This window comes from Scomber japonicus, chromosome 17, assembly GCF_027409825.1.
Source record: "Scomber japonicus isolate fScoJap1 chromosome 17, fScoJap1.pri, whole genome shotgun sequence".
NCBI lineage: Eukaryota > Metazoa > Chordata > Actinopteri > Scombriformes > Scombridae > Scomber > Scomber japonicus.
This window is the reverse complement of record NC_070594.1, coordinates 16,871,354-16,882,775: the sequence shown is the minus strand read 5'-3', so window position 1 is coordinate 16,882,775 and position 11,422 is coordinate 16,871,354. Positions and strand designations below refer to the sequence as shown.

General features: G+C 40.1%; 1 protein-coding gene across 1 annotated transcript in view; it reads left to right on the top strand.

Annotated features, from left to right (window-relative positions):
• Nucleotides 1-746: 746 nt before the first annotated feature.
• Nucleotides 747-11,422, top strand: part of LOC128377216 (disheveled-associated activator of morphogenesis 1-like) — a 51,118-nt gene continuing 40,442 nt past the window's right edge. The window contains exon 1 of the mRNA XM_053337127.1: nt 747-832. The gene's annotated coding sequence lies outside the window, so the exon portion shown is untranslated. The remainder of the gene's footprint in view (nt 833-11,422) is intronic.

Genomic DNA, 11,422 nt, shown 5'->3' with positions numbered 1-11,422 from the left:
CTAAAATTCTTCTCTTTATGTAGACTAAACTGACCTGGCTGTAACAAACCTTTGAAGAAATAATAATGATAATGATAATAATACATTTATTTTATAGAGTGCTAATAATACTCAAAGACAATTTACATAATCAAAGACAAATTAAAACAATAAAATCATACAGAATAAATGAAAACAAACAGAAAAACTGGATTTAAAAAAAGGTGGGTCTTGAGAGATTTGGGGGAGTGAGTGACAGTGAGGACAACAATTGAGAAGGCTCTGTCCTCCCAAGAGGGGGGTGAAAAGGAGGCATATGGCACATTAGTAGGTAGCCTGTGATTCTGTTTTGATTACTTGTAATTTTTATACAGATTTAAATGTTAATATAGCTACTATAATCTGATACTATATAATGTGTGTACATTTTCTCATAATCTGTGTTTGGTGATTAGAATATAATGCATTTTATAACACTACAAGGACATACAGATGAATATAAACCGTCCCAACTCTAATAAATACAACTTGAAAGCATTGCCACGTATGTTTTGGTCGCATGAACCTTAAATTTAACGCTGGTATTTCACAGATTTGGGTGAGAGGGGGGATAGTTTACATCCTACAGGACGCTCATATAGCGCTGGTTTCATGGCTGGATTAACAAAGGACGGCGCATGCGCATCAAGTGTAGTTGAAGCTCGATGACATCACGAGCAGATCGGACCAACCAGTCTGTTGAATCATCTCTGTCGAGTGGACCGTGGGTTTCTTTTTGTTGCTGGTACTCTTTCTTTGCCTACCTGGTGAACTTGTGGACACCCTTAACAAGAACAATGTCCAACGTGACGAGGTAAGAGCCATTGTGGTTTGTTTAGATAAAACTGTAACGCGTTATTAGCTACACAGGGCCGTTTAGTTGCGGTGTTGGTGGTGACCTCCGTACCGGTGTGGCCGGGTCAATACAATAGCCATCATTAACGGAGGCAACCGAGTTTACCGTAGCTGTTTTCGGGTCTTTTGTTGAATTTACAAAGCTTTTAACCTCAGTGACTATAACCTGGTGCAGGCAGGAGTCACCAGACAGGAGTCGGGTGACATTTGCATCTATTTTGCAAAGTGTTTGTCAGTCGGGAATCTGACCTGTCCACACACCCAGCTGCACTTTCCAACGCCTCCATACTAGCTGAAGCCATGCTGATGCAAACCAGAAACGAAAATGTTAAAAAGTCATTATGTTCATTAATCTACGTGTGATAGTTATGTAAAGCAGCAGCAGGTCTTATCTGCTGTATCTGTTGTATCTAGCAGATTCAGTATGATATAATGTTGGGATGGGACACAGATGAGCTCATAAGAATCTGTATAGTAATGAAATGCTTATCTTAGAACTTGCAATGTAGTCTTGACTGATTATTTTGTGGTTACCTATATTAACTTTTAAGAGTTAACAGAAAATCTTTGCATTTAGAGCCCTTAAATGTAGTTATTAAAGAACTGGGACAATGATATGTACTGAGCAGGACATTTTATAGTTGAAAAATGAATTTAACACTGGTCTGGAGTGGACAGATTATGTTCAATTACTTTCAGAACAGTTGGCCTGGCTGATTTATAAAGTAAAACATTTGGCCATGTTGCTTGATTGCCTTTTAAGTTTTTGTGTAGATTGAGTTGTAAATTTAGCTGTGAAGTATGCTAAGATAATAACACATTTACACCTAAACCAAGTGTTTTAGTTGTACACATATGAGTATCTCTTTACATGCTCCAGCACCACACAATTGTAAAATGGCTTGGCTGTTGTAAAGAGACCTAAAGTCGCCTACAGAGGTTTCAGACATAGGATACTTCACCTGTTCTGAGTTAATATTCACTTGTTTCCCTCTGCATGAGTCACGTCTTCAAGCCATGAAGTTACAGGTCAGTCAGAGAGCACAACACAGATTATCACAGTATAATCATTCTGGTGGTAGGCTTACACCCTGTCAGGCGGTTATCAGAAAAGGCTTGCATTCCCGAGAATTAAAATGCTCTAAATCATTGAGGGGGCCTGTATGTGCTTGTAATGGGCTGCTGCCTTGTGAGAAGGCTTACTGTGGGGTGATCTGTTGACGTGTTTTCACTGTAAACATGGGAGAAGCCTTACGTGATGTACCATGCTGTTATTTTGTCCACAGTGTTAATGCTCAGACAGGGAGTTGGCTGCTTACAGAACACCCGTCGACAGGCCCTGACATATGAATTACGTGTCCTGTTTTTTCTGAATAGGTGCACATTGAAGATGATTAGTCAGCTGGAACTGCTCAAAGTGGTTCAAAGTGGTTCAAAGTAGTTTGTGCTGCAAGTCTTTCCATTAGCACCCAGCTGAGACATATGCAGGCTGCTATCAGGCGCTGATTTATCACTGATATATTGGTATTGGTGAGTATGTTGTTATTTATATACAGTAGTTTTAATTGACTTATAATTCATTTTATGCTGTTCATACTGTCATTGAGTTCTGTGGTCTCATGTTTACACTGGCTGTCCCACAGTGCCTGCATGTAAACACTGTGCATTAAGTTCTCAGCGGTGAACCTTCAGAGCAGCTCGCCTTTGGAAGTGACTGTGTTTACCTGTCTGTTAGCCTGAGTCATAATCATGTACGCTTCCCTGCCTGATGAGCAAACATTACAGCTGTTGCGTGTGACTGTACAATCCACAACAAATGAACAATGGCCTGTTGCTAGTCAGTTTTGGCAATCATAAGCACAGCAAGATACACACTCTGGCGTTGCTTCCTCTGCACAAGCACAGCCTTCGGTGACAGCTACTACCAACATGTTTTTGTTGGCACTGATCGATTGTTGATATTTCGCATCATCTCCCTGTTGTCACCCTGCTGTCGGAAAACGGATTCTGATGAAAAGTGTCCCCGGTGACACTGGATGTGGCATTGTTACTCAGTTTCAGTGTTGTTTTGGTGGAGAAGTGGAACACTCAAAAGTCAGTTGTACCCCTTGGGATATTAGATGCTTTGCCCTTGCTTTTGGCAGCCATTTTCAACTATTTTTTAATGACATTTCAGGCGTTTTAGCTTTTATTGATAGTAGTTCTAATAGAGAGTGAAAGGAGACAAAGCAAGAGATGATGACATGCAACAAAAGTCCCCAGCTGGCTTCAAGCTGGGGACATTGCAACATCACGTGGTGCGTCTAGTCCACCAGAACAACAGCCATTCTCAATTCTTGCATTATGGGCTTTAATGACCCCCCCCCCCCCCCCCAAGAAACCCTGAATAAAATAAAATTTAACTAGCCACATGGCAAAAGACAACTAGGCAATCTACAGCTCTGAGAGCTTCAGCAAGTATTTCATGATGGATAAGACTGTAGATAAGCAATCTCTATGAAAAGATATCAGAAAAGTGGCGAAGGGTTCCTTTCATGTGTCAACATCAAAGGTATAGCAGTCCATAAATGGTGGCGGTAAATCGTGCCCACACCTCTGTCTGTCAGCATGCACAAGCACTTCTGAAGCACTCCTGGGTAACTGGGTTAATGAACTGAGTGTTAAGTTTCACAGGACTGGCAATGCAGCAGCACGGGGACCAGCCTCAGTGGTTGGCTCACGTTAAGGACAACACGGTGAAAGAGTAAACGACAACAGAGGAGGGGGGAGGTACACTCTAATTATTTTTTCAACGCCGGATGTCATTTAGGAGCGGCAGTAACACAGCTGAGCCCCTGAGACCACCATATGTCAGCACAGTGGTCTATAGATGTTGTGGTGGCATTAATGTACAGAGGCAGGTGTTGAAGCACAGCTCTGTGATGACTGACATCCCTGTGTTAGATCTCAAGGGTTATAGCAGCTTTGTTTTTAGCGTCTTGGGTTGTATTGGGAGTATAAGGATGCAACTACCATAAATAATGTCCTTTGGAAAACTGTAACAATTTGTAACACATGTAATATAATATAATGTGTGTAACTGGTTTAGTTTAGAAGTAGTGGCTGCATGCTTACTAGAAGTATGTATGTATCAATTGGCACTGTCAGTCAAACATGCTTATAGTATAAGAGGGCTGAACATCTTGTTAGTCTGCATACCAGAAGACTGTGTTTAAATGGTCACCCACGCTGTATGTGTTGCATCTTAATTCCCTTTCTCTTCCTCCTTCACAGTTGAGTTGGGCGATATAATACAGAGACATCTATGATTGTTTGTTATCCATAAACAGTTTCGCAATAGATTTTACAGAAAAGTTACGATATTAATATTTTGATGTAATTCCACGTGCAGTGATAGAGGATTTTATCACCACCCCTACATTTTCATTTTTGGGTAATTATTCTCTTGAAAAATTATTTGGCTTACAAAATGTCAGAAAACAGTTGAGTGAGCGTAACAAGCTGATAACAGGAAAAAAAAAGCCTCATAATTCAGTCCAGAGAATGTTTGGCCTTATTGCTTGAGAAATGAATTGATTATCAAAGGAGTTGCTGATTGTGTTTCTCTGAATTGACTGTTTTTTTAACCTCTACATGACACACAGTAGTAAAGTACAAGAGTAGACGGAGCTCTGTGTTTTTATTCTTTGCTTTAACTCCATATAAAAATGCGATCTGCCATTTTCAGTGGTATTAATCCAGTGATGTTTGCATTGATACGTGTCAGTATTGTATCTTCTGGGGTCTTCATCATAGATGGAGCTCTCACTGTATGATGTGTGTCGGATCCTGTGGGATAAACTGCGGACCTGCAGCGCTCTGCTGGCCCGCCACAACAATAGGGCTGTATGACTGTTTGAATGTGCCATTCTTTGAGCGGTGTGCTTCACTTGGGCCAGACAATAGCTTCATTTAGCATCCCTTCTCTGCCGGGGTCTGGTCCGTCACCATGGCACCCCTGCCATGCCACACCCTGCCCCCAGTCTGGCCCGGCTTTGCACTTGTCCCCGCTGTTAGGACAGCTGGGGTTAGGCAGCCATTGTTGGCCACACCCAAGACCCAACCTCACATTTTGAAGATTATTGATTTGAAGACAAGATGGGAAACCTCAGATTGTTGCAGTTTTTGCTTCTGAGGATTGATTAAATAAACCAAAAGCTCCTCACCTCCTAACCTTTATTTTTGATAAACATAAACAAAAACAGAAAAGAGCCTTTATCATTGAAGGCTTTCCTGCAGTGTTTTATAGCAGAGGCTGACCACCCTCCCTGGAAAAACAGATAATCTCCTCTTAACAAAAAAAAAAAAAAAAAAGGATGTAGTTTTTGGATGGATATTGAGAAAGTAATGTTTGTATAGCCTGAATCCCCGCTGACTGAATCTCTACTCTAAACTGTCAGGAATGGTTTTAAGCCTCTGTGAATCAGTTGGTACTATATTTACTAAATGCTACATAACCATGTGGCCATGTAACTAAGCTGATCACGAGACACAGTGGAGGGAAACTCTGGATTGTAGGTCTTGATGAGGTTATCTTTCTTTTGAAATGTTGTATCTTGTATCTAAGAACATGACAACAGATGTCACCTTGCACAAAACACATACAGCCTATTGTAGAGCTGAATTATTAGTTGATTAATTGATTATTTGATTGACAGAAACTGAATCGCTTACTACTACTTACTACTGATAATTAATCAGTTTGTAATTTTTTAAAACTACAGTCTTCTGTCAATTTCTCTTTGTAGGATCTCAAATGAATTTAATACAAATGAGTATTTCCTGGTCTTCACCGATTGTTCACCGATAAATGTATCTTTCGGCTGTTACATAACAAATAATATGATTTCATCTCTCTGGATTTTTTGGGAACATTTTCCACAATTTTCTGACATTTATAGTTTGAACTAATCAATTAATTGAAAACAATAATCGCAGCCCAAATACATTGCATAATATCATTTTACAGTCTTGTTATTTTTAAAATAACTGGTAGCATCTTTTTTATTATCAGCCATTTAATCCACTTTTTAAATATAGCAGAAAACTGATCTTTTTTATATATGTTATAGTTAAAGGTCTTGTTTCTCCACCAGCACCTTTTCAGTTAAAACACAAAGCATTCACTAATCCCAGATGTTGGCAGATGGGTGTCGGTACTCAGCGAGTTATTGCACACTGCTGCCCGTCCCCTCCCAAGACCACTGACTCTTGACCCCCGTGATTGTTCAGAGGTGAAAGGGCAGTGCACCCTGTTTCCAGCCCATCCACTCATTGGTGGCAGATTTTTAATTAATAGCCTAAGCTGAGAGCTCTCAGACCTTCTGGTGAGTAATGGATCCTTCATGGCAAGTCATTCACCGTTTCCCCACTTTTAATTAGCAATAAAGAAAGCAGCGCAGCCACTAGAAGATGTGAAGGCAGTCTTAAACTGAAACCAATGTGAAACACTCAAACTCACTTCAGATACATTCAATATGTTTGTCTTTGTTTTCAGTAAACACATGTCCAGTGCAGCTATTCACCTGCAACTGAAACCAGACATTAGTATAATATTAAGTCATAATAGCCCAACCAATAAAAAAACTTATGTGCATTAAATTAAAATGAAATAGGAAAGATTCAACTGAAGTGTTAATACTTGGTGGAAAAACCTTTGTTTGCAATGACAGTTTCAAGACGCTTCCTGTATGAGGAAACTAATCTCTTTCTGTGTCCCAATTGGCTCATTCTTCTTGGCAGACAGGCTTTAAATGTCGAAGAGTCCGGGAGGGGGGCCGTTGATGAATCTTTATCTTCACTTCCTTCCCCAAGTTTTCTATCGGGTTCAAGTCGAGTGATTAACGGGCTCATTCCAACACCTTTGTCTTCTTTCTGTGGGATCGGTTGAGAGCCTCCTTTTGCAGTATGTTTTGGATCGTTGACCTGTACGAGGGTCGACCCTGCGTCTCATCCTCATTGTCCTGGTGGAGGGCAACAGATTCTTCTCAAGAGTATCCCACTACATGGCTCCATACATTTTCCCTTCAAAAACACGGATTCTGCCAGTGCCCCACACCTCAATGCTTCCACCTCTGAACTTCACTGCAGGTTTTTTAGGGTTATACGCAGAGCCAATTTGTCTCCAAACATGGTACTTAATGTTATTGCCAAAAATTTGAATTTTTATCTCATCTGACCACACCACATTCTTCTAGTAATCTACAAGCTTCTCCAAATGTTTTGTGGCAAACTTCTAACGAGCTTCAACATGTCTCCTCATCAGTAATGGGAGTCTTTTGGGTTGGTTGTGCTTGGAGACTGTGTAGGTGGAGTGCTCTGCCTATTGTTTTCTCTGTAACAGTTGTAGCTGCTTTTCCCAGACCTATCTGGAACTCTTTTCAAGTGGCTCTTAGATCTCTGTGTACCCTTCTGACTAATTTTCTTACTGCCTGGTCAGCAATATTTCGACGAGCTCCTGTGTGCGGCTGGATGATGCCTGAGTAACTCCTCTTCCATTTGCAGCCTCAGTGGTGTTCATCGGAAGATTTAGGAGTTGAGAAATCAGTTGGTAAGCTGTGCCATTTTTGTTACTCAGCAATCTTGTTGCAAAGGTTTTGGGAGAGTTCTTTGCCTCTATCCATCATGAGATGTTTGGTGCATGACGGCTTGCTAGCAAATGCTGCATTCACAGACAGCTAACCCTTTTTTTAAGGAGTGGAAGTACTAACAGCCACATGCACAAACCCAGCTGACTCTAATCAGCACAGGTAAGAGGACTTATTAGTGGACTCACCTGCTGTGCTGTGCTGCAGTGCTTCTTCTTACTGCGTGTTAATACTTATTTCATGTGTCATTCCAATTAAATGCACTTAACCTTTTTATTACTTACCTTCAGGTTGCTGTGATCTCACACCCAGATGAATGAGGCTATATTTTAAACTAAGAGCCTATTGTCACTGTCAAAATATTCAGATAGACATAGAGTTTAATATAAACCCTGTAAATCCTCACACGCTTGCACAAATCGGACATCACTAACAAACTAGTATGTAATCATAAGGTGTGCTGAGCTTTCTTTCAAAGTCCAGCCGAGTCACTGATGTTCCCGCACAGACTTATCTCCTCATAGCAGCCTCCCTCATGAGAAACAAGCCTTGATCTGCAGTCTTGTGGTTCTATAACGAGAACTGGGTGACCTATGAAATTATATTTTGGGCCAATCTGAACTTGTTGCAGCTGTACCATTGAGAGCAGGGTACAAGCTGTGCTACTTCTAATGCCTGCTGTGATTACAAGGACTGTACGAACAGGTAAAAACTTTACAATCTAAATCATACGTCCACAATCTGTGAAAATGCAGCGCGTAGTCTTAAAATAGATTTACAAGACAACATTTTATGCACCACGATTAACAGAATATTACTTTCAAATATGAGGCTATGATAATGTATATAATGCATTTGTATGTTGCAATTAGTTAGATATCACTCATCTATTCAGGGGCTCTTACAGCTGAGATGCAAGCATATAATAACTAAATAATACAATTTTATCCCCTGGCCTAGACAGAACAGCAAATATTCTTTAACAAATGGTTTCTATCAAGAAATATAGAAAACCACTTTAAACGTAAAGTGACTCCTATTAATCAGAGAACAGAGCAGTGAGCTGTAAACTAAAGATAATGTTTATGCACAGCTTCAATTATTAAGTCCTTTAACTGCCTCAAGTTCAGTACAGTTATTAAAGCGCTATGAATATTCACAATCTAATAAACATTTCAGTTTTGGGAAATAGCCTTTCCTGGTTGAGTGCCTGTTATTTCTAGTACCATAATTATCTCAGGCTGTTACAGTATGTCACATGACACAGGCTATATTTGTACTCGTCCGGGTTGGTTTCTGATTAAAGTGAGTCTTTTAATCGTTTATTTTTTTCCAGCCTTGTAAAATCTTTAATTAATAGCCTTGATTTCTTTTTCTCTGCTCGACAGTGGTGTTTGCTTGTAGTTAACTAACTTACAAAGTGACTGTTCTCCTGCCAGAATGAGAGTATTGAGGCAAACCTCAGATTATCATGACAATGAGCATCAAAATTAATCACTTGTGTGCCTCAGCCACAAGATGTGGAAAGAGTGTAGCCTCGCTTCGACTCGAACAAAGGGAGAATGTGGGGCTTGTCCTGTTTAGTGTGTGTGTTTGTATGTGTGTGTGTGTGTGTGTCGAGGGGGGAGTCCCATAATCGAGATGCTGGTTTAGGAGGATGGGAGGGGGCTTTTATGGGCCAAATGGGATTCATGTTTCAAGTCTTGCACGCCTGCATGTCTTTGTCTAGGTCACATTATTAATGTTAATTCCCAAAGCGGAGACTCTGGAAATGAGAATTTTTGTATGAGTTTGCAGTTTTTTTTGTGGGTCTATCATGTTTAATTATTTATTTGATGTTGTAGCAGAAGAGTTTCCAGCTTGTTGGATGCCGTTGTTTTGTCTTACGGAGAATTTTGTGCAGTCATCAATTCAGGCTGCTACTTGTAGTTGTGGTAATAGCAGCTCAGTCACTGAAAGCTGACACGTGTTCAACATATCAAAGTAAACCTTATCACGCTCGCCACTACAGCTTTGTAACGTGGCCTGTTTTTAAAAGCATTTCACATATTTAATATAAAAAGCTTTGAACATTTCCTCTATGCAGTGTCTTATCAGTGGAGATTTACAAAGACGATTCAGCTCAAAAGATTAAAAAGACATCCTAGCTGCAGACTTTGTCATCTGATTTGAAGTATAGAGCTTGTTTTGACGCTGCTGTGAGACAAAGTTCCTGAAACTCCAAGTTAATGGCGTCACATATCAAAGTTTTCTAATTTAAAGCCCACTGTGCCGTATTAGGAATCACAAGTGGATTCAGAGACTATATCTTGCACCTGGTTTCGTTTCTTCGAAGGAACACATCGGATGCCAAAAGTCACAAATTGAAGCGTGTATAACGGGCCTTGAAACAGCAGACAGATATCAGATAGAGCAGCAGACTGTGTCGGAGCACGGCATGCTTTATCCTGCTCTCAAAATGCCGCCCCACCCTCCAGAAAGCGTGCTCATGTACCGACAAGTTGTCAGGCAAGGACAGAGAAATATGTTAAAGCTATATCTCTTCTCTCTTTTTTTTTAAATTCTTGAATTGGCTGGTTTTATCAATAACAGGTAAGAAAATGACCCTGTAATCCTTTCTGGTCTTGTGTTCACAATACCACTGAAGGATTTAGAGCTGAGTGGTGTTTAATTCTCAGGGCGTGATCATGGATGGAGTTAACTTGCCTTGCAAAGCTTGATTTGAGATAATCCTTTACGTAATAACGCCATGATTTATCTGTTTCTCTCTGTCATTTGGATACCTCGTAGACTGAAATGGCTTTGGTATTTTTTACAGTGGTAATGTCATTTCCGTTAACTCAGTTGGCATCATTAGAGCTGCTAATGTCAGTCATGCACATTCTTATTGAATTAACGATAAAGGCGCTACGAAACGGAAGTTAGAGCGTATTATTTTCTGTGCTGTGAAGTTTTTCTCAGTAAAACTGAATATTTTAGTGGTGAACGGTTACAAGAGTTAAATCAAATCCTTGGCGTTTGGTTGGACTGCTAAAAAAGCGGGCGGTGCTTAGATGTGAGCACGATGTGAAGCTGCAGAGAGAAACAGAGCTACTAGAGTCTGTTGGCTCAACACACACCAAAACCTGTTGTTAGATCAGGAGGATGAGGGAGAGATGAATAGATTAGATCTCACTTTTTTACCCACTGATATTTTAACACACATTTCATATCATCTTGTATCTCTCTCCATGCTGCTCTGTTAGCTGCTAAAACCCACAAACAGTGATGTGTGGTTTCATATTTGATTGGATGAACTTTTAGAAATGCCCCTCAGTGCAGACAGAGACATCAAACATTTGAAAGTGTTTTACAGGAAGAGAAAAGACAGGGGTACTGATACCAATATGTAGGGGTGTGACGATACACTCAGCTCACGAGATCGAGACGAGACAAGAGTTTAACTATATTTTTAAGAAAACTTCAATAAGGAAATACATGACTGTTCTTCTTGAAATTCACAAAATGGAAATTGAATTGAAATGTTTTAACTACTCATCTTGTAACGAATCACTTTAGTTCTACTTTCTAAATGTGTAATTATCATATGCAGCATGCAGCACTGTAAAAGGTTTCCCCATATAGATATTTTATAGATTTTGGTATTTATGGAAATAACAACCATGAATACAAAAGTAAGATGCGCCCCTTAATTGTCACGTTTTCGTCTCGCGAGATCACACCTCTACCAATATGGCAATATGGTGTCACATACTTGGCGCATAGCAAGAGATAAATTAACATTAACACCTAGAGACAGGATTAAAACTGGTTTCTTTGTCTTTGTTAATCTGAACCACACAGAGTAACGCTCATGAAAGCCTGCAGTAATGAGTATCAGCCTGATTTCCTCATACTGACAAGGTGATCATGTTCCCTGTGTA